Source organism: Agelaius phoeniceus, chromosome 1 (genome assembly GCF_051311805.1).
Source record: "Agelaius phoeniceus isolate bAgePho1 chromosome 1, bAgePho1.hap1, whole genome shotgun sequence".
Lineage (NCBI taxonomy): Eukaryota > Metazoa > Chordata > Aves > Passeriformes > Icteridae > Agelaius > Agelaius phoeniceus.
Window position 1 is genome coordinate 144791437 of NC_135265.1, and position 23492 is coordinate 144814928.

The following is a 23492-nucleotide window of genomic DNA, read 5'->3' on the forward strand; positions in this document are numbered from 1 at the left end:
ATCTGGGTTTAGAGAACTCTGCTGCAATTACCCGCTACTGATCCAGCCCTCCCCCAGCCTCCTTTTACAGTCACTGGAGGGAAATGGGTATTTTTAGGAAGTGCCTGACCCTGACCTGCTGTAGGCATCTGAATGGATTGAATCATTCCCTACAATACCTGTTTCTGTGCACTGTCAGCACAGCTGGGGCAGCTTGTTTGGTTGTAGGGTCTGCAAGGCATGTGTAATGTCTGTACCCTGTGTAGGAGGACTGGAGTTCAGGGTGCTTGCTTGTGGCTTGGGGTGTCCAAAGACACTGCATGAAAGCTTGGACTCTCCTAAGCTGCCCTTAAATTTTCTTCAATGTTTGGACACAGCTTAAATCTGTGAGCCACTTGTCTGAGCCTGCTCTCGGCAGTTATACACCCTGACTGGCAGCATATGTACATTCCTGAAGGATAGGGTATGATTGCTGAGGAGGTTTCAGTCCAACTGGGTCATCTCACATTGGCTGTTGCAGCCCCAGTGAGAATCAGCAAGAGATTCCAGCCTCAGGAGTTTATTCCAGCCCCAGGAGCCGCTGCACGAAGCCCTAGTGAGGCTGCTTGGGCTGCACTGTAACCTCCTGGGAACCAGCCCTGGAGCTGCTCTGCTCTTTGGCTTTCTGAGTGATGTGGCTTGTGGCTTTTCAGCCACAGGAAGGTTTGGAACAATGCTTGCCATCTCCCCATGGGAACCTGACACCTGTAGAGGGAGCATCCACAATCCTGTACCTTGGCTAAGGTGCAGAATCCCCCAGGTGTGGTTCTGTGAAGAACTGGGGCCTGCATGTCAGCTCTCTGTTGATTAGAATCTCCATCCAGAACTTTTGTGCACATTCCTGCATCTCTCAGCCAGGGGAAATCCTGCACAGACATCTGCCTGACTTTGCTAGGCCACCCCCTTTGCTTCCCCTCCTAGTTCTTGGAGATGGAGATGTGTTCTGTTTGTGTTTGCAGAGTGCTCAGCCTGGGCTGGCTCATCCCTACTGCAGTGAGGATAAATATTGACACTGGTTGAAATCTAGATGTACAAGGTGTTGTACCTAAGCAGAGGTAACTGGAAGATTTTTGGTGTGCTTATGCTTCTGCTGATGCCCTCAACATGCTTGTTCTCTGAGGGCAGTCTGTTCAGAAATAAGGATTGATGATGATGGTCCATTGTCGAGATTGTCAAGATTGTCGCCTTTAAGTCAAAGAACAAATATAATTTGCTGTAGTAGGTCACTCTTGTTTAGTTGTAATTGGGCAAAGGAAATGTGTGTGTGTGTGTGTGTGTGTATGTGTTATTCTTCATTTATTTAATGTTTTCTCTGCAATTTACTGTTAGCTTTTCTGTATTGCTGATAATTGGAGTGTTTTCATTGCCACCCTGGAGAGAGGAATCTCTCCTTTTTATAGCAAGGGAAACTGTCACAGTGAAATGATGGAGTGGTTACTGTGTGGTTACTGCTGCCCTTTGCCTGAGCCTGACACATACCTCTCCTGCCTTCTGTCTGCCTTGGGGACCAGAAGATGTTGCAGGGACTCATGGTGCCCTTGTATTTGATGCTTGCTTCTCCCACTGGTCTCTTTGCTTTGAACTGTGCCTTGATTCTCCATCCAAAGAGCAGGAATAAACTGATTCTTTGGAGTTGTGAGAATTGATGTTAAGGATGAGCAATTTAACAGGAGATGCAAGGGCTGTGTCTAAGAGGGGGGATGCTTTTTGCAGTATCAGTGATTCGAGGAAACAGCCTCATTTTTACTTGGCTGCTGGACATCTCTCTGGGTTTTTCACAATTAAGTTCATTCCATCTGGCTTTCTTTCTCTGTCACTCCGCTTTTTTAAAGCATTTTTGTGCTCGGTTGACACCGTGGATATCAGCAAGGATATTCAGGGCATATGGAATGCAAAGCCACAAAGCGTTCTCTGTTTTTCTCTGCTTTCTTTGAGTTTGGGATTTCCTTGAGCTGGGATGCTTTGGGATTCTGGGACATGGTAAGCAAGAGGATGTTGTCATCTCCATCTTGACCAATATGAAATGAGCAGCCTGCCTGAAGTGAGGAGGGTTTTGCAAGCCTCAGTGACACCAGTTAAATACTCGGAAGGGGTGTGAATTGGGGGTGGGTGGAGAAGGAGGTTTCTTGTGTGCTTCCCGGCAGCTAAAAGCAGGTGTTCAGTCAACTGAGAGTTGCCCTAAAGGCAGAGAATAAGGATGCAAATGATCTGTGAAACATAAAAGGAACCATCTGAATGCCCCTTTTCTTGGTTTACCTCCACCCTGGGTAGTTTGCATGACACAAGTTGATCAACCCTGAGAAAAAGCAGTTCTGTCCAACTGGAGAAGATAACTTTGTCAAACCTAACGACCTTGCAAAGAGGCGAAAAAAGCAAAGCCCAGAGGCCAGGATACAGAAAGAAAAGTGTGGGCTGTGGCTCTGCTGTCTTGGTGGGGAGATGGGGCCCTGGTTGGCACTTGTGGGGTCCCTGCTTCCTCCAGCTTTCACAGTAACCCACCTGAGTCAATGCTGATCCCAGAACGGGTCTGTGATTGCAGCTTCAGCCCACCTTGATGAGGGCAGTATGAGGAACATGGGGTGAGCAGAGCCCACCGAGCTCCTGCCCAAACAGGCACCACATGAGACTGGCTGGTTTAAACCCACCTGGAACGGCTTCTAGGCCGAGCTTTGCCTCATCTTTGATGCAGTAGCAATGCACGAATCCAAGGGATTGCTGCAGCTCAAAGGCTGGCTGCTCAAGTAGGGACAATGCCTTAGCTCAAAACTGGTGTGGATTTAGGACCCTCCTTGGCCAGCCTGGAGATGCTGAGTGCATCCTCCTGGGTGGAGCAGTGCTCAGCTGTTGCTCTGCTCATCCTCCTCAGTCGAGTTCTATACCTAGCCTGCATTTGCACCCTATCCTAAATGAACTTTTAGCAGAGTTAGTTCCTTGCTGTGATTTGGACCTGCACATGTGTCTCTTGGGTATTGTTGGCTCAGCTGTAGCTGCAGATGGCTGGTCTCTCCCCACCTCTCACCTGTGCTCTCCTGTCCTGCAGGTGACCTCTTCATTTCATTGACAGTTTCATTAATTTTCCCAGTGTTAATGAGTTTTTCCTCAGCTACCATTCCCCCCTTCCCCAAAGCCAAGACGTTGACTCTTTCACTGTGAGGGTTAATTGCTTATTTATTTTGTGGACTGCACCTCCCTCTTTCTGATTTCACTTGATATGTGCAGGATGTGGTGATAAAAATCTGTTTGAGCTGTCTCCTGTTTCAGACATTTTGGCTTCTTTAAAGTACCTTCATGGGACAATAAGTGTGTACAGGGGTGCTTGGATAGGAAGATGGAGAGGGAGCAGCAGGCTGAGCCCTGTGCTCTCTGCACACTCCATCCTTGTACCCAGGTGCTTGAACAAAGGTTTTGAGGTGTTCTATCCTCACAGAGCCACTGTTATAAATCTGGGGGAAAAAAAAATGTGACATTGTTCAGTCTGCTCTCCCTTCAGCTCCTTGCAGACTTCTATTCAGGATCCAGCTGCTTTCCATCAGCAGCTCCCGGGGCTGTCTGGGCCAGCCGGCAGCCTGCCACGTTCAGTGGTGACACGTCTGTGTCTGGAGAGAGCACAGCATCACTGTGATCTGTACAGGCTCCTCTGCAGACTGCATGGTGTGTATGGGCCCTGTGGCCCCTTCCAGCCTTACCCATTCTGTCATTCTGTGCCTTTCTCTGTGTTCATAGAGGCCATCCAGTTGCAGCCTGCATATATGTACTTGAACCAGGTGTTTTCTGGCCTTTTTTTTTTTTTAGGTTTTGCATCAGTGGTTTGTTTGGTTCTGCTGTTTACTCCTAAGTTCATGTGCCTTACTCACATAAGTTAACAGTGTCTATGGATGGTTTACTCACATGCATGAAAAAGCTGCTCTCAAAGGTGGTTTGTATTGTCTGTATTTTTATCTTGAATGTCTGATCTGCAGCATGTCCTGCAGAGATGGCTCCTTTGGGGAGATGTTGCCAGTGTTTGGATGCTTTTCCCTAATAAATTTGGCCCATTTGAAGAAAACTGTGTTCATTTTCTGAATTATGAAGTTGTGTATTGTAAACCAATATGGAGTAAAGGGGGCTGAGGTCAAGAAGGGTTAGTTATGAAAACTGGGGTGTATTCTGCTAACATCTCAGTGCCCCAGGGGTAATGCTGCTGAGCTGTAACCCTGAGTCATAACTGCCCGCCCCAGTGCAACTTCCAACCGAGGCAGTGTCACATTAGAGAAGCTGGCATGGAAACTGGAGCCTAGAGGCTTGAGGGGTCCACAGTGATGGGGCTGCTGGGTAGATGATGCTGATATACCCCTGTGGAAAGGGGGATTAAAAACTGGGCAAGAAAACACAGGGTCCAAGCTGCCAAATGGCTGCATGTGTATGTTTCCTTTTTTTTTCTTTCTCTTTTGTTTGTCTGTTTGCCTGGATTTGGATTCCTCCCAAAAAGAGGACCTGAGAGGTCTCTAACAGCAATAAAGGGAGCTCATCTGAGGAGGAAAGGGTTACCCTTATTGCACCAAGCAGACAGTCTGGGAGCTGCTGACTTGGGATGAGATGGGTGGTGGTTTTCCATGTTGTCTTTCTGCGTGGTCATGACAGGGAGAGCTGATGCTCGTTCTAATTGGGAATGTGTAGTGACATGCCAGGAATACATCCTTGCTGGATTGCATTCTTCTGTGGGAAGGCATCAGCTATACATTGTGATGGGGATTAGACCTTACTGTATAGATAGTGCTTTGCAAATATCTTTTCCTGGGAAGTTTTCCTAACTGGGCATAGTCCCGAAGAGCATGAATTGGATGGTTCTGACTTTTTTATGTTATTCCCAATGCCGTGGTGTTTTGGATGAACATCTGAGGCTGCAGCCCTTTCCACATGCTCTGCTGTGATGGTCCCACTCGTGTGGGCAGGGTTGCTGGGCAGTTGGGCAGAACCAAGTGGGAAGTGGCAGAAAGGGCATTCCTTGTGTTTGATTTCTGGCAAATCCCATACTATGGAGGTTATCCATGGAGAGATGTTGTGGTGATGGAGGAAAATGGAGCATCTTGTTGAATTGAATTTTCATGTTTCTTTAACAGTTGGGCCCTCCGAAAAGCTTGATACTTCTTGGGATAAATCTTTGTGTGTTTTCTGAGAGCACAGATAAAGGGTATAAAAGCAGTTTCATTTTCCAAAAGGGAGAAGAGCTCAAGCCTGAGTGTGAAATGCCCTGCAGCATACTTCCCAAGTGACCTTGGGCAGGTCAGATAGCTGGACTAGAAATGTCCAAAAGTGTGACTGGGCATCCAGAATGCTGACCCACTTGGACATGTTGTACCAGCATTACTGTGTCAGTCTAAACTGCTCTTTGGTGGACTTCAGGGCTCTTGAATCACTCTGGTTTGGAGTCAGGTGAGGTTGGGTGTGAAATTAAAAAAAAATGTTTTTTCAGTGTAAACACCACTTAATTCTGTGGGAAGAGTGGGAACAAATAATGCTTTGGACTAGGATCCTCTATGGATCATGTAAATTTTCTGAACATTTGGCTTATGTTAGATGCCCAATTTCCAGACAGCTAAAATTAGGGAGAGAGCAGTAGTAGTTGTAGTTTCTTGATATTTCTGTTGCTTGTGTGTAAAATGAGTTTAGTATTAAGTCCTTGTTTCCCTGAAACAGAGAATAAATATAAAACTTGGAGCTGTTTCCTGGCTACAGCAGCAAATGAATGCCAGTGTTTGGGATAACAGGCTGATCTTGGCCATGGGTAGCATCTTTGAAACTGCCAGCATGCTGAGAGTTAATGAATGGGCTTGTATTTCTCTTGATGAGCTGGCGTGTTAAAGCTTTGAAATCAATTTTACAGCTGCACACCACCGCAAACCTTTTTATTCAAGGTGTTCATTTCACGAAGTTCAAATAGCACCCATGTTGGACTGAATTCCAAATCTCCAGCAGAGTTTCGGACAATTTTGCTTGAGGTTTCTCTTGTGGTTGCTTGCAGGAGAAAAAAACCAGAGTAAAGTAACCAAGGTCAGCACCTCACTTCAAGCTGCCAGTAGGACTCCTCCAGGGAGAGAGGGATTGAGTTACCCTCTGCCTGCAATTCATCCCTCATGCCTATAATCAAATAATCCAGTAAAACGGCGTCAAAAAGGATGGGAAAGTTAGGAAAACTTTTTGCTGTAAGTTGAGCTGGGCAAATGATGCTCAGAGTTGTGTTGGTGTCTTGGGCACAGATTTCTCCTCAGAAAGTGCTGGGGGGGTATTTTACCCAAGGTATTGCATTGAAGTCCTGATGTCCATAAAGTGTGGAGCAGAATGGATGTGTCTTCAAATCACCATGCTTGCCCCCATCTTGGTAGTAGGTCTTAATTTTTGAGTGCTGTGATTCTGATTACATTTTGCACTTATTATTGATCAATATATGTAGTGCCTTCATTTGAATTTAATTAGTTCTTGTTTAATATTATAGTAGGCTTTATTACAGATAAGTACTACCTTGCATTTATTAGTTTTTCCATTCTTGAGGATCTGTTAAGTCTTCCCAGGGTTGATTCCTAACCTGAGGATGCTCCTGACCCCTTCAAATGCCCTTGGACACATTATCCATTTGTGGTAAAAACTGTGCAGCCCATTTTAATTTATTTTCCATCTCCTTTTTCCTCCTTAACTTGATTGTTATGAAGTCATCGAGCTAACAACAGTATTATTTGGTTCCAATTTACATTATTGACATTTCAGCTTTCTCTGGGTTAAATGGCATCCTGGTATTCCCTGCCAACATTGCTTTTTGTCTCGTTAATGTTGGACTAACCTTCAAGGAATAGATTTAAAAAAAATATTTCTGAGGTTTTGCTAATTTTTGCCATGTAAGGGCTGTGTGACTCTCAGAAAGTTGCATTTCAGCAGCAGGCTGGACTAGACAGAACACTGGTGCACTCTGTGATGCCAAGGAAATAATTTGCTGCAGCGCCCTACCACATGCAATCCTTGTTTTTCTTGGGATATCTCCCATGGACCTTCTGGCTGATTTTTCTCATTCTTCAATCTGATGTGATTGTCGTATGTTGTGGTATGTAGGGCTCCAAGCCAAGAATATCCAATATTTTTGAAATGTGTTCATTACTGTTTAAAATAGGCCTTTTTTCCATTCTCTTATAAGATTGTGCCACTTCTCTAATATACTAATTTTACCCCTTCTTTGGCATCCATACTCCTTGGTGTTATTTTGGTGTGTACTGTATATATGTCTTACGTATAGCTCTGTGTGAGTGTGCATTACTGTATATGATTTATATAAAGCTTGTCTCTGCTGTCACAAGGAAATAACTCTCACTTTTGTGGTGGGATCTTGGCTTGGATCTGCTGTGTATAACCAGTCCATTGCCAGGTCTTTTTGTCTTGCTTCCCTTCATTCCCAAGCAAGGCCATTGCTCCAGCCAGGCAAGGGAAGAACCCAAGACACAAACTATGGAGCACCATTGCAGGTGACTGCAGGTGAGGGATGTGGGGGCTTTGGAACTGCTGGGTGGAAGTCTCCAGATCCCTGAGTTACACACGTGTGTGTGTGCAATGAGCACTGGTCCACAAATGTGGTCAAGGTGTATATGGAGAAAATGGCTTTAAAAATGGGGATAAAACTGCCCTGAAATAGAGGGGGAGATGTATTGGACCATGACTAGAGTATCACAGGTGTGGATGAAAGCTGGGGACAGTAGCCACGGCAGAGGTGTAACGTGTGTGTGGGTGGAGAGGATCAGTGAGAGAAACTGCACCGGATGTCAAACTTAAAAGGAAAATTCTGATTTAGATAGGAAGATCATTAATTGGGCAAATTGATTCCCCTGTAGTTTCTTGAACCCTACCTTACTTTGCTATTTTGCTTTCCTAGTGTACCTGCTTGGATCACATGCATGGACCCAAAAACTGGGTAGAAGGACTGTGACAGTGCCAATATGTTTGGTGATAGGAAAGGAGCCAGAGTTAACTGTGGCATCTGGTCATGGAGGAAGAATGAAACTTTGTGGTCAGCTCTGACTTGAGGGAACCAGTGGAGCAACATGACCACTTAATGTTCATGTCTTTTGATCCTGCTTAGAAGAGGGTGATCTCTATTGCTTGGACATTCATGGTCTTTTTTATATGACGGCCTTTAAGGCCTCCACATTGTCATGATGGTGTCTACCAAGGGGATGGAGACCTGGCTCATTGTGGCTTTGTCAGTTTTACATATTTGCCCAGCTGAATTGTGATGGGCTTTATTGTAGGAAGATAAAGGTTTCCAAGAATCTCTGGAGTTCCTGGACTGATGATCTGAAAACAGAGGCATAAAATATATGAGGTGAAAAGTGGGAGAATGGGTTGTTCCTTTGAGACACTTGGGTGTTTATTAGAGGAGGATGTGAGGCTGAAGTGATTACAGGTAAGTGCACTGTGTACCTTGGCTGCCAGTTTCAAGGTTGTCATCTGAGGCAGGTGTTATGCCAGAGCAGGATATTGCCACCTCCAGCAAGGGTCTCAATGGTTCTGGCATAACAGGGAAGGCTGTAAACTGGATTTCTACTCAGTATTACACCAGGTTTCTGGGCTGAAGAGACGCTCTTGGTCTAAGGAGCACTGTGGCTTGTCACCAAAAGGGCTGTGCCTGATTAGTGCTGATGGAGCTGCCATTGGTGGTGGTATCAGAAATACTGATCCTTTCCTACAAAGGAGGACATCTTACAGTGTGATAGAGGTCAGAAAGGTGTTAAACTGTTGAGCCTGTTTTGTCACTAAATGTGACAGCATCAGTCAGATAGAGCTCTGAAGATGGAAAACTTTCATAGGGTGAAGTTACTGAAGGAGGGGAGACATTCAACATGATTAGCTTCATTCACTTGAGCCTTAGGAAGTTGAGGATGGGTTGGTGACTGTATGGACGTGAGCAAGCCTCCTGAATTGGTTTTCTTTATGTCAGCCAAAGGGGGATTTTCCAAGATTGGTCCTTAGGTTCTCCAAGCGAGGCAGGCTGAATGTTGTTGTATCTGACTCTGCAGGAAAGCTGACACAGTGGCAGTAGCACTCAAAATTGTGTATTATTCCCTTCACAGCCAAAACTAGAACAAGAAAAATATCTTGTGTCAACCTGGCCTTTGAAATACAAATGAGTGAGCTCAAGCTCACTTGTAAATGTCACAGTGTGCTTTGTGCTCTCGCTCCCTAATGTGGTTGCTTTGCTTTCCCAGGTAACACATTTTCAGGCTTTTGCTTCAAGTGATGCTTTGACAAAGAGAGAGGAGAAGAGAGTCACTGTGCTTTGTGTTGAGTCCTTCAGGGCTGTTTTCCCACTGAGAAGCTGCACTGACCCCGAGCCAACTCGAAACCATCAGCACAGGCACTGTGCTCCCATGAAAGCTCAGCTGCAGCCTCACGTTCTTCTGTTGTCAGACTTGGGGGAATGGTGTATGAAAGGGCACTGTGCAACTCTGACAGCCTTGGCTTTCTTTATGTGCTGTAAGTCTTTCTTAGGCATTTTTGTGTCCCTCTGTCAGGGAGTCTGTGCTTACTTGCTGAAACTCATTCATCTTGTTTTAAGGGATGAATTGTCCTGTACTGGACCACCAGCAAACAGCTGTGCCTGGCCAGCTGGAAAAGCCTGCTGCAGGTCTGAGGAAGCAGAGGGGCAGGCATTGATCTCTTCTCTCTGGTGAGCAGTGATAGGACTTGAGAGAATGGCATGTAGCTGAGTTGGGGCAGGAGGGGTATAAGTTGGTTATTAGGAAAAAGTTCTTCACACAGAGGGTGTTTTGGTACTGGAATAGGCTCCCCCAGGATGTGGTCACAGCACCAAGCCTACCAAAGTTCAGGAAGTGTTTGGAGAATGCTCTCAGGCATATGGAGGGACTCCTGGATTTGTGCTGTGCAGGGTCAGGAGTTGGACTCAATGATCCCTGTGGGTACCCTCAGCTCAGGACAGTTCATGATTCTGTATTTCCATGGCAAAGCATTGACCTGTGCAGTCACCTTTAGGGTCCTCGCTACTGCCTTTTGCAAGATGCACTTCTGGGATTTACACTAACTCCTGCAGCTTCTTTGTGAACTTCTTCCCCTCAAAATTGAATCACAAGGCATGTAGAGAGCCAAGACTGCAACAGGATATGTTGCTTTGGTAGAGAAGCCCAATGTGGAAATGAACTGTGCTATTTTGGGTTATACCACGATGGGCTGGCTGGGTTTGGTGACATTTCTGTCCTGTCTGGGATTAACCTGATAGGGACAGTAAAAGAAAAAATAACATTCAAAGCAAATAAATGCCTCAGAATTGCATTTTGGGTGCTAGAAGATGCTCATCCTCAAAACCTAATTGTTTTAAACCAATTTGCTGATTAGTTCAAGCCAACTTTGAGACTCCTGTCTGAGTAAGAGGCATTTCTGTGGAGTTAATCAGAAAGAACTGCAGTTTCTTTTACCATGAGCAAAAATAAATGTCAGACTGAGGACAATGTGTAACAGCAATGACTGGATTTGTTGACTTAGCCAGAAATATGCAGCCAGTAAAAAATAAAATCATGTGGAAATACCTCACAGGCCTCTGAATCAGTGCTGACAATTCTTCTGAGCTTTATTGCAGTTGGTGAATAAAGTTGTTGAGAGAAGTAGCAGGAGATTCTCTCATCTACCAGCACTGGTGAGGGTCTTCTCCACAGGCTGCAGGTGGATCTCTGCTCCCCTGTAGTCCTCCATGGGCTGCAGGGGCACAGCTGCCTCACCTTGGGCTGCACCACAGGATGCAGGTGCCTGAAGCACCTCCTCCTGCTCCTTCACTGACCTCCACAGGGAGTTCATCACTAATCCAACTATGTGAGTTTGGCATGATATTGGGGTACTGTATGGTGTGGAGGAGGCAGCTACAGTGTACCTTCTTTCTCCCTGCTTAATACCCCTAGTTTGCAGTGAATCCACCCTTGCCCCCACTTCTGTTTTTACCATTTTAGTTAAAAACATAAACAACCTGGTGCTGTGTAAGGCTGCTGGGCTGTTGCTCATTCCCCACGATGCTCAGCCACAGAGCGTACACACAGGGACTGAGTTCTGCCTGGGTTCCTCCCCATGCATGACTGTGATTTAAAAATATGTAGTCGGAGACTTCCCAGACTGAAAAGGACTTAATCTTCCCTGGATGAGCTCAGCTTTTTTTACAACACTCCATTTACACCAGTTGATGTCTTTCCAAGAGTCTGAAATCAAGATAGTGACCCACAGCTGGAGCATCTGCCAGAGCTCCCTGGACAAAGTGCTGAGTCTGCTGCTCTCTGGGCAGGAGCCTGCCAGGAGGTTTGCCCATAAACTTCTGGTATTTAGTGTGGTAAAACAGGGGTTTATAAAACCTTTTAGAGGCGGCAGGGCTGTGCCAGTATGCTTGGATATATTAATGAAATAGGGTTGTTGTTTGAAGGAAGTTACTGAAATGGTACCCATGGCCCCATACAAAAAGGTGGTACAATCAGGGAAGATTTACCTTCTCTCCATTTCTCCTTCTGTTTCCTGCCCATCTCTTTTGATAATTTTGAGTCTTTCTGCATTGTGCTTATTTCACTTTTTGTTTGCTTACAAACCTCCAAGGTGTGCTGGTAACTTTGCTGAGTTTTAGTGCTTTTGCCTTTGCTGTGGTGAGCAGTGCATGCCGGTTGTATCACTGCTGTTATTTCGGGTTTTCCCAAGTCTTCCCACAGGCTGCTTTTGGTTTCAAAGATACTTGTTGAAAAAAGGAAGATTTCCACAAAAAAACCTCTCACACCTCTGATGCATTCAAGCATGACTCCTGTTGAGCATCTGTACTGGATGCACTTGGCAATTAAAAGCTGATTAAAGGGGTAGGAGTACTGATTTCAGCTATTTTTATGGCACATATGTCACTGATACTTTTGCAGTGGGATGTCCAGCAGACTATTTGGTGATGGGTGCAGGGACTTGGGGGCATCCACGTGAGCCCCAAAGTATTGCTGCCTGTCAGGGCACTGCAGTGCTGAGCATTGGAGTGGCAGCCCCTTGAGGCCATCAGCAGCAGAGGCTGGGAGTTTGGTGAAGCTTTGCAGGGGCAGCATGTACTTCATGTGACTGAACCTTCTCCTTTGGAAACTGGCAATAGGTCCAAATTTCCCACTTGCTGTACCTTTCCTCTGTGCAAGCTCTCCCCTCTCCTCCTCCTAGATTGCTTTCCATTTCCCAGCACTGCAGCTGACACATCTGGGTAGGAGCATCATGGGCTTCTGTGCAACACATCAGCCTTGTTCTGCCATGCTGACTTCCCTCAGTGATATCCCAAGGGATAGGGACAGTAGTGGTGATAGGTACCTGCTCTCACCCAGAAATACCCCTCTCAGTGCAATCTTTCTGTATGGGGTGTCTTTCCCACCCTGCATGAAGACAGCCAGAAGAGTCCTCTGAAACCTAAGCATCACTTTGTACAGGTGGAACCTCTTTTGGGTATGAATCAGGAGGCAGCATCCCTAATTCAGATTGACAGAGCAGTGTTGGAGCCACAGCTCAAATCTGTCAGAGCCTTTTCTGACAAATCACTTCAAAAAGGGTAAAGAGAAAGCCCAGCACTGGGCACAGACAGGTTGCAAGGCAGGAGTTACCAGCTGCAGGTACCTCCAGGAGCAACCAGAGCTTCATGGTACCATAGCCAGTACCCAGGCCAAGAGCAACATTCCTGTCTGTTCACTTACTTTTCTTTGCCACCTGGGTGTTTTGTGCAATTTTTAAAACATTGTGTGCATATCCAGATTCTTTTCTCCTGGACTAAACAGGTGTCCTTCTTTCCCTTAGTTGGTTTCTTCACACAGAGGTAGGGAGTGGCAAAATATTTGTTCAGAGATAAAATGAATGTGTTTTTCTGATCAGGAAACCCAGGTATGGGCAATACCCGAGGAAAGTTTTTGTTTGTTTGAAGCAGCTTGGAATTTTAAGGAAAATCAGAGGAATTTCCCTTAAGATGAGCTGCTTAACAAGTGTCCTGCCAACCAAGCTGATAAATGCCAGGCAAGTCCAAAACAGAACACAGCACTGTTCTCTCCAGCTGCCAAGTTTGTATTTGCTTTGGGGTTTTAATTAGAGGCAGTTCCCCAAAACAAAATGTTTTATTTGTTACCATCTTCCTTTCTTCCTCCTCTTCCTTGTCCACTCCTCCCTTCTGCTGCTGTTGGCTGTGTGCTCAGCTGTGCTGGGCTTTGCTGGGCTGTCACCATTCCTGCCACCATGGGGATGGCACTGCTCTTTTCTCCAGCTCTCCTCAGCCCTTGCACCTGCTGCAGCACTGATCCACCCACAGCTCACTGTGCTGGTAGAAATTCAGCATGTGTCTGTACTGAGTGAGCTTCCTGCTGGTCAGTGAAGTGCATCAGCAGCTGGAGAGGTTTGGTGAGCACTAGGGCCAGCAGTGGCTTCAGGAAGTGAGGAAAGGTTACTTGGTCTTTTTCAGTGATGAAGTGTTAGACTTGCACACATTGTGAAGCTTTCAACCCAGTCCACCTCACCCATCAAGGTTGCATACACATCACTTAGAGAGATGAAAAGGTTTTGTGTATTTTTTCCCCCTCTCCAAATCGTTTTTTCCTCTCTCCAACTGCTTTGAGAGTCCCGAAAGCACCAAGGTATAGATAGATGGTCATTGATTTTTTTCCCCTCCATGTTGAAAGTAACCCAAGTCCTCTGCAGATAATCCTGGCATATGGTAAAATTTTATTTCAACAGAAGGGGAGAGCTTGGTAGACCATCAGCTCCTTTCATTTCAGTGTAGTGTTGTCTTGTCACCCTTGCACATGTAGAAATATGCTTTGTTCTCCTGTTCACTGTTGTATTCAAGCTAAATGTGATTGAGCCTGGTGGTTGCTTGAATGGGTTATAGGGTGTCTCCAGGTGCCATTTGTACATGAGAGCACTGGTGATGCAGGGAATGGTTGTATTCTCACTGTGGCTTTTAATGATCATTCAGAATGTTAAAGCATTTCTTTGTACATTCACATTTATCTTTGCATTGGATAAATTTCAATTCACTTTCTTCTGTCTGAACACTTTCATTTTTGTTGAGTAAACTGTTCCTCACAATCCATACTAGCGAGGTCTCTGATGTTGTGAGGGGTTTGGGTGATTGGGTTTTTAACAGCTCTTTCCACCCAAGTGTGGATTTCCTTTTGTTATGCACCCTCTAACTGGTTTTCCAAGCCTTTCTCACCTTGTGAGTTTCTAAATGTGTTGTTGTTTTTTTGTTTGTTTTTGTTTTAATGGAGATGTAGGATCCTTTCAAATAAATTGAAGCCTTCTGACAATAGAATTGCATTTTTTATGTTATTTTCCACAGACCCATACAATATGGAACATTGTTCCCCAAGGACCAGATGGCTTGAAATCCATCATTCAACCAGGGTAGAGTAGCACACTTGTTCTCTTAAGTCTGTTCTTTTTAATAGTTACCAGTTACGGTTATTAGGAATTTTCTATGCTGTTGGTGATTTATAACCCTTCCATTCTCATATAACTGTTGTGGACAGCAAAATCAAAGGTCTTGTTGGTGTTTGCCCAGGGCACCTACTTTGGTCATATGAGCTTGGGCAGAGTGCTGTACTAAAGTGGCTCTGTGGCTTTTGTCTTAAGCTGGATTGAGTCCCAGTCAGCTTTAGGCACAAGCAGAGCAAGCCCAGGTCTGTCTGCACATGTCTGGGTGGACACATCCCACTTGGGTCATGTGAAATCCCTACTCATCAGAGCCTTGGAGGGACCTTCTCGCCCTTGGCTGTGCCTGTGAACTGTGTAGCACTGGATATACAAAATAATCACAGGGAGCCTGAAAATGCCTGTGATGTGAAATTGTAACATTAATGAAAACAAAGGAATTGTTTGTGTTCAACCAAGCTTAGTCTTGCCTGTTTCTCAGAGAACAGTGTTTCCAGCCTTGCAGTCCTTGGAGAAACCCTGATCAAGAGTGCTGTTGCTGACCTCCAGCACAGGTGATTACAAGGTGGCAGGCACAAGATCTTGCCCAAGAAACTTTTTCATGTGCACATGTGCAAAATGTCTGATGTGAGCATGGGAAGTGCTTCCCAGCAGGGAAGCCAGGGCCTGTGTTGCACAGTGCAGATGCTGTGGTGTCCCTATGTATGGGGTGAATCAATCCCAAATCTACAGAGATGCAGCCCAAGAGATGCAGCCCAGCCCCAGCAAGAGGCACTGAAGGAAGTAGGGGAGCTCTCCCTGTGTGTCTGAAGTCTCTAAGGTCTGTGATTTATGCCTGGCTTCTGTCACTGCAGCATTAGTTCAGGTCAGATTCATCTAGTAGATGAGAGCAAACCCATCCCTGCTGTGTGTGCATCTCCATTTTGGGCTGCAGGTCCCATGTGGCTGCTGGATTCTCATCAGTCAGAGTGTCCTGCTTGGGCCTGCTGGGTCCTGCTTGGGGCTGCTGGGTCCTGCTTGGTGCTTCTGGATCCTGCTTGGGGCTGCTGGGTCCTGCTTGGAGCTGCTGACACTGGTGGCTGAGCAAGGCAGGCTCAGCCCTGCCCACAGCATGGCCAGCCCTGGAGCCTGGTGGAAGAACTTGCCCTGCAAGTCTCTCCTGGGCAGTAGAAGCAAAGTCACCTCCATGTGGGCTTGCTTTTTTCCCCTCTGTGTCTTCCAGTTCGGTAGAAGCTCTGTGTCAGAGCTGCCCAGGGTGTGAAATGTGATCTTCACAGGTTGTCTTCCTGGCCAGTTGGGCGTCTCCTTGATTGGATAGCAGAGATGCCAGTGCACATGTGGAGGTTGGAGCTACTGGCAGAATTTGGACCAGAACACTCTGAGGTCTTGCTCAAGGCTGCTCCTGCTCCTGGGGCCAAACAGTAGCAAAGGATGCTGGTGTTGGTCACCTCTAGATGACAAACACGGAAGGATGGCAAAGATTTAGGGATCCAGACCAGCTCATCCAGTCTCCAAGTGACCCTGACAAGAACAGACTGAGAGAGCTGGGGTGTTCAGCATAGAGAAGAGAAGGCTCTTGAGAAACCTTTTTGTGGCCTTTCAGTATTTAAAGGGAGTTTATAAAAACGATGGGGACAGACTTTTTAGCAGGGCCTGTAATGATAAAGGGTAATGGCTTTAAACTAAAGAGGGTAAATTCAGACTAAATAAAAGGAAGACAATTTTTTACGATGTGTGTGGTGAAATGATGGAACAGGTTGATTAGAGATCCAGAGTAGATGGAGTAGATGCCCAATCCCAAGGTTGTTGTAAGTAGATGCAACAACAGGACACTGGGTCTTGGTGCACTGTGAAGTGTCCTCAGGTAACTTGTGCCTCCCTGACAACATTATGCAAGTGGACTTCTTGGTCATGTTGTCTGCTGTTAGCCTGGGGATCATACCTAGTGCAAGCAGGTATCTCTTGACCTTGATGGGTCTTTAAAAGTGTTATTTTCCTCATTGTGACAGTAGGAGCACTAACCATGCCCCTCAGTCTATTGTCCTTAGTACAAATGTTGAATCAAAAGCTGTCCACCCCCCAGGGAGCTCATGGTCTGGATCAATGACAGGAGGTTTTGATTGGTACATGCATATATATAAAATAAAAATGCCAGGACACTATTGATCATCTTGACAGACTTGTCTCAGAACACCAACAGCCTCACAGTTATTGAGTGTTCTTGTAAATGTCACGCAAAGGAGAGTTTTGATGAAGTCACTGAGGTAGTTTGGCAGACATTTGAGATGAATTTCTACCAGACAAGGGGCAGGAAGGGAAAAAATGTCATTCAATATCAAAAGCATTTTCCATTGACTGGTCCAGGAGACCAAGTTCCTGAGTAACAGTCAACAATATAAGAGTCAGCAGCAGATAGTGGGTACTGTAGGGCGTGGGGTAGGCATTGAGAGTTACAGAGCTCTTGTGTGATGAGATAGGGAAAGGGGCTATCCTTGAGAAGATGAGGTGGGATAGAAGCCATGGCCCATGTGGTAGTACTCTTGCTGCTCAGGAGAAGTTAGGTGTCTCAGGGAAGGGTGTTGGCTGTGATGTGAGAAAGCAAGAGCTTCAATGACAGTGGCAGATTTGGATGCTAGATGAAAGAGCATTCAAAAGATGTCCTGAGACCTAATTTCAAACATAAGGAGACCAGTCTGGAGTAGAGAGTCTGCATGGAGGAGGGCACAGACCATCATAGCAATACAAATTCCTGGTATAGGTGAAAGGGAGGTAGAGAAGGATGGGAGCATGGGTTGAACCACAGGGCCCATGGGGAGGGAAATCTGAAGTTGAACTGGAGGATGATGAAGAGGCAGGAAGGGAGAGATGAGAGATCGTGCTGACAGAGGCAGGTTGGAGAAGCCAAGGCCAAGCAGAGGGACATATGGATTTTGACCTTTGGCTAAGGAGCCACTACTTTTTTCAGTAGAATCATGAATAAGTAATATTATTGCTTCCAGACCCAGACAGGATCCTCTGCAGATAAACCAGTGCAGACAGGGAAAAGCTTTGCATGTAACATCATTCTGGGGTGCATCAAACACACATGGGCAAAACTAGATAGCAGAACCAGATGGGCAAAAGAGGTGATTATCCTACTCTGGCCAGCGTTGGTGTGGCTTCACCTGGAGCTCTGTGTGCAGTTCTAGGCCCCATCAGTTAAGAAGGTTGTGAAGGTCCTTGAATGTGTCCCAATGAGGGCAGCAAAGTTGGTGGAATTGCTGAAAGTCATGTTATGTGAGGAGTGTCTGAGGGCTGTGGACTTGTCTGGTTTGGAGAAGAGAAGGTTGAGGGGTGACTTCATTGCTCTCTAACAGCTTCTTGAGGAGGGGAAGGGGAGAAGGCAGTGCTGAGCTCCTCTCCCTGGGATCCAGTAGCAGGATGTGTGGGAATGGTCCAAAGCTGCATCAAGGAAGGCTCAGACTAGACATCATGAATCATTTTTTTGCCAGTAGGGTGGTCAGACACTGGAACAGGCTTCCTAAAGAGGTGGTCAATGCTCTGAGCCTGCCAGTGTTTAAGAGGCATTTGGACAGTGCCTTTGATTATATTCTTTAACTGTTGATCACTCCTGAAACAGTCAGGCATTTGGATTACATGGTTGTTGCAGGTCCCTTCCAACTGAAATGGCTTATTCTATTTTATTCTATTCCATTCAATTCCATTCTAATCCTATCCTGTCCAGTGCTATGCTATCCTACCCTGCTCTGTCATCAGAAGTGGCTCTGTGTGTGTGCTTTGGTCAGGGACCCCTGCTGCACTCCTGCCTGGGAAGGGGTCTGCCTGGCTCCAGTGCTTTCTGTCCCATCTCCCCACTTGTGATGGGGATGCTATTCCCATAAAACAGGCATGTGCTGATGTCTCTGCCTGGCTACACAAGCCAGCTCTGGAAAACCTCAGCTCCTAGATTACCAGCATAGCAGGGCTCTCTGTCTGCAAAGGTGTAAGATTACAAAACACACACTCGAAAAGCTTAACCAAAACCACCTCATTTTTAGCAGTTTGTGAGGGTTTATTCATTACACTTCAGCAGAGGAATGCAGGAATGTGAGCAGCATTAAACCTAGTCATTTGGCAGGGAGGCATCTCCTCTCCCCTGCTCCAGCCTGCTTGGCTTTAATGATAATTGCACCTCTTGAGTTGTTGAGTTGGCTCTCTGCCACAGGGCCCTCCCCACACAGATGTGTGTGGCACAGTGCTGGGAAGGAAGGCTGGAGCCTTTGGGAAAGCTCAGATGGATGCTTTGGAGCAGGGCTGTGCTTCCCTTCCCGCTGGGATGCGCTCCACCACTGCTGTGCATCCTGCCCTGCATCTCAGCTTGCATCCCATCCTACTCACACCTCTTCCTGGACTCCTCTGCCGTGGGCAGCTGCCTGATTCAAAAAAAGGCTTTGCTTTCTCTCTGACAAGCCCTAAGCCCTGCAAATGACCTAGGCTGAGGTTTGAATGGTCCTGCCTTTCCAAAGAGCCTGTTCTGCATGTCCTAGGCCACCTTGCCTTTCTGGGACTGCCCCAGTGCCAGCATGGACAGAGAGACTCATGGATGTGCTTTTGCTCTTGACTCTAGGCAGGGAAGAGAGCAACAGTCACTCCCCCACTCTTACATATCCTGCTGGGGAATTCATGTTGTTGTCGTCATTATTATTATTATTATTATTATTATTATTATTATTATTATTATTACTACTACTACTACTATTATTATTATTATTTCTTTAGTGACTCTGATTAACCATCCCCAAACACATCTAACAGTATCCTAGCATCTAAAATTTACCTATTGATTTTAAAAGCCTTGTCACTTTAAAAATGGGAAATAATAATACCAAAAAAAAAGGCAGCAGTGATTTTTGTCGGCTTGTTAAGAATTTGAAAGATGCAATAAAATCGGATTTTGGGTTTATTCGTGCTGCCCGTTCCCTGAGGAGGAATGTGGTGCTCTGCATAACCTGGCTGCTTGCAGCAGCTGCTGCTGTCACTGCAGTTTCACATAAAGGGCCTGGGAAGCTGAGGGAACTGGTAGTGCTGGATCCCTAATGAGAAGACAAGTACTGTGTGTGAGCTGTGGATGCACAGGCTGGGCAGCTGGAGAATTAGTCAGCAGAAGTGAGCACCATGGCTATAATAGCTCTGTCTATGTCTTAGAAACTGGTACAGTTGAATTTGAGGCACAGAGACATGGAGAAGGTTTTATTGAAAGTAGCTTCAAGGTCTCTATTTAAAGGACACTGTTTTGAAGGGTCTGTAATGAGAATGGAACCAGCCTAATTCAGTTAATTAGCTGGGGGCCAGCCATCAGCTGGGCACCCCAAGGTTTCACCTGCTGCGCAGGGCTGAAGAGGAGACAGCCTGTTCCTAGATGCTGAGATGAAACTAATTGTGTTTCAGCAGCTGGGATGAATTTGGACAGAGTCTATTATTGCACTTGTGCTTGAAATGTTAATTAAACCCTCTCGGCAGGACTGAGCGATGGAAAGTTAAGTGGTAAAGAGGTTTTTTTAAGTGCCCTGGTTCCCATGTTTGGGATCCTCAGGTGCAGTGCTTTGATACCCAACTCCTGGATATTGGTTAAGTCACTAAACTGCTTCATGCCCATGGTCCACAGTTGTACAGCAAGAGCTAGGGCAGAGGTGGTCTTCCATGCTCTGTACAGCCTCAGTTTTGAAACTCAGTTTTGGGTATCATCAGTAGATATACTGATATACTGAACTGGACAGGTCTTGTCCAGTTTCCTCTTGGTTAAGTTGGACCTCTCTGAAGGTGTGACTCTTGGACACATTATCCTCAGTTGCTACAATGATAATCCCTTAGTTGGTCGTTTGTACAGTAATTTTAGCATTTACAAGAAGGCCAAATGAATTAATCTGAGGAAGATGAGAGGATGGGATGGACAAGATGGGTCCACTGGAGCAAGTGAAGGAATTAAAGAAGAGCAAATAAGTCTGTGGCAAGGTGAGAGACTTTTCTGTCTGCATTCTCCACCTAACAGATTCACTGCCCTGAGCTGAGAAGAAGCAGCTCCTTGCTAGTACACTGGAGAATATATATAGAAAATAGAAATACTTTGCATCATCTTCTGTCTTAGTGGTCCTCCAGTCAGAGTGGACCTGCTGACAATGGTGTGTCCTCCATGGTCACCTGTACAAGTGATTCAAGAAGTCAGGCACCATCAGAGCCATAGCCCCTGGCAGTGTGGCTGCTGCTGCTGCTGCTGGAGGGATCCAACTTTGCAACCTTTGGGCAACTCTTAAGGTCATGTTTGCTTTAATAGGGACTCTGTATGGTAAGGTCCACACACTGGTGGCTCCTGATTCACTGAAATGCCCTCTCCCAGTCACCTCAATGTGTAGTTGTATAACTCAGACCTTGGACACAGAGGGTTCGGGATGGTAAGCACAGAACAAAAATCCTTGGTGATTTTTTGGTGTTTTGTTTTGCTTGTAAACACTTGCAAGTATCTATCTTATTCATTAATGGAGAAACTGAGCTGCATATGCTACCTGCCCTGACAGCCCTTGCTCCCTGCAGGAAGTCTGGACTCCTGAGCTTTAAACACAGGAAATTTATAAAGAGGAAAGCAACAAACAAACGCGAAACCAAGAAAAAAGTGATGTATTTCCGATTAGCCCCTTAGCAGGGACAGTGCCCAGTGCTTTCCAGTACTTGTAAAGGTGGGGCACACCCTATCCTGGGAAATGGCAGTGCCATATAACAGCCCTGCCCTCCTGCCGGTAACTCATACCCTGCAGCAAGACAGCGCAGAGGGATGGATAGACTTGTGCTCAACCAGTCCTGCTTTCTCCTCGCCCAACGGGTTGTTGGGCAACTTCAGGATTGCTCAACCCAGTGGAAGTTTCTCCATCGGGATGATGGGTGCTAACAGCACTTAAGTAGTTGTTAAGTGCTTTGGGATCTGCGGTAGCAAATCAAAAGATAAGGAGAAGAGGTGGGGGAGAGAATACAAGTGTCAGGAATTTAATTGGGAAATCCTTTTCATTGTATCACCTTTGTATTTATTCTGATCCCACTGCTACTGTTGGCTTTCTAGAGCTAGGTCAAGACTGCGGTGAATCCAAGACCCTGAGCCTTGCTGTTGCTGCCGGGTTATGCTTGACATCATTACTGTGCTAACAGCAGCGGCAAGGCCGATAAAAAATATTTGTGTCTCCTGGAACATAACCTCTTTGGGATGAGAAGAGGTCCTGGCACTGCACTCTGCCCAGATTTAGCTACAGATAATGGAGTTTTTCCTACCGACATCTTGGGACGATGGACGGTTGTACGACACGGTCCTTTCATGGCATCCTTGCAGTGCCAGCTCTTCTCCGCGGTCTGTCTTGTCCGATGGCGGGTGGTTGGCTGCCACTGTGGGGCTCAGGCTGTGCCAGCCATGTGCTGCCCAGTCAGGCAGGGCACAGCTGGTGACTTGCTCTGCGGTTGCTGCAACCCTCTCCCAGGATCTCTGGCTGAGCTCAGCTCTGCAAGTATGCACATGCAGGGGAGCATCGCGAGAGCCGGCAGTCCTTCCTCCTCCTCCTCCCTGGTGCCGGAGCTCGCTGACGAGCCAGCATCAAAGCAAAATTTCCCATTGGTGTCTCTTTTCTCAGAGGCTGCCTGTCTCCATCGCTGGCTTTCAGTGGCATTGAAGCCTGCCTGGGAATGGGCGCCACTCCCACATAGCTCCTGGGTCGACTCTCATTAGGAAGGGCGTATTCCTTGGAGAGGGTGAGCTGTGCCTCTCATTTTGTTTCTCCACGTAGGAGCTGGGCTGCAAAGCCAGGACACAGAGCTGTGTTTCTTCCCCAGGGCTTGTTCTCACTGGTGCTGGCTGTGGCTGGCAGCCCTATCAGTCGTGGCATGGCGATTAACGCTGCTGGCACAGTGGCAGTGCCTGGGTGGCCGAGCCCTTCCTGCATGTGCTGGGCTGTTCTTCTGGACCTTGGGCTGGTGCCCCATTGGAGCCATGCCCTATTTTGGGGTGGGGATCTCATCCCCATGCCCTGAGTTTCCCCATGGACTCTGTGGTGGTAAAAGGCATCTTCATGGAAAAGTCCCCAGATCTGTGCTGCTGTTCCCCAGGGTTCTTCTAGAGCTGGTGGCCCTAGTGTAGCTCAAAAACCCAAACTGAGTATTTTGCTAGTGAAAGAGGGGCAGTAATGTGTGCCAGAGACAAGGAGTGAGTTGTGCCCTCTCCAAACCAAGTGAAGAGAGCTGAGCTTCAGAATCTTCCCAGAAGTGGCTCCTCTATGGCACTACCCAGTGTTACTGCAGTTACTGGGTAAAACACCGTGATCTTGTCATCCCCACATCTTCCCACTGACTGTGTCATCATCATTTATACTTTGGCTTTATCAGGATGCAGCAACTGATGCTGCTTTGATGCTCACTGATCTCCTTGGAGGAGGAGGAGGAGGAGGATGAGGGCAGGAAGGAATAGCTTGCCCAGAGAGGTGGTAGATGTGCCATCCCTGGAAACATTAAAGGTCAGGTGGGACTGGGCTTTGAGCAACCTGCTCGAGTTGATGTCCCTGCTCACTTGAGTTTGGAGCAGATGGTCTTTAAAGGTTCCCTCACAACCCAAATGATTTGATGAGGGCAATCCCCAGCCTGGCTAACCCAGAGGGGCAGGTCAGGTTCAGGGCATCCCCCGAACTTGTTGCAGAGCTGCAGGAGTGGAGGACAGAGGCTGACCCAGCAACAAAGGGATAGTTGCATGCATTGAGGGGAGATCTCAGCACTCACATTGCTCAGCTACAAATTCCTCCCTAAATGGGTATCTTAGGACCTTTTTAAAGGCTATTGCTAATTAATACAGACCCTACCTGTGCTTGCTCTTCAACAGCAGGATATGTCAGTCTGAAAGCAGGCTTGAGAGGCAAAACAAGTTTGGGGTTTTTTAAATCTTCCCACAAGACATGCCTTTCTGAGCACTGAAGGACATATTTGCATTTTTTGGGACATAGTGTGAATACTTTCGGCAAATACTAAAATAAATACACATA

General features: G+C 46.5%; 1 long non-coding RNA gene across 1 annotated transcript in view; it reads left to right on the forward strand.

Moving 5' to 3' along the window:
• Nucleotides 1-23492, forward strand: part of LOC143695565 (uncharacterized) — a 131801-nt gene that overhangs the window by 59604 nt on the left and 48705 nt on the right. The gene's annotated exons all lie outside the window — the stretch shown is intronic.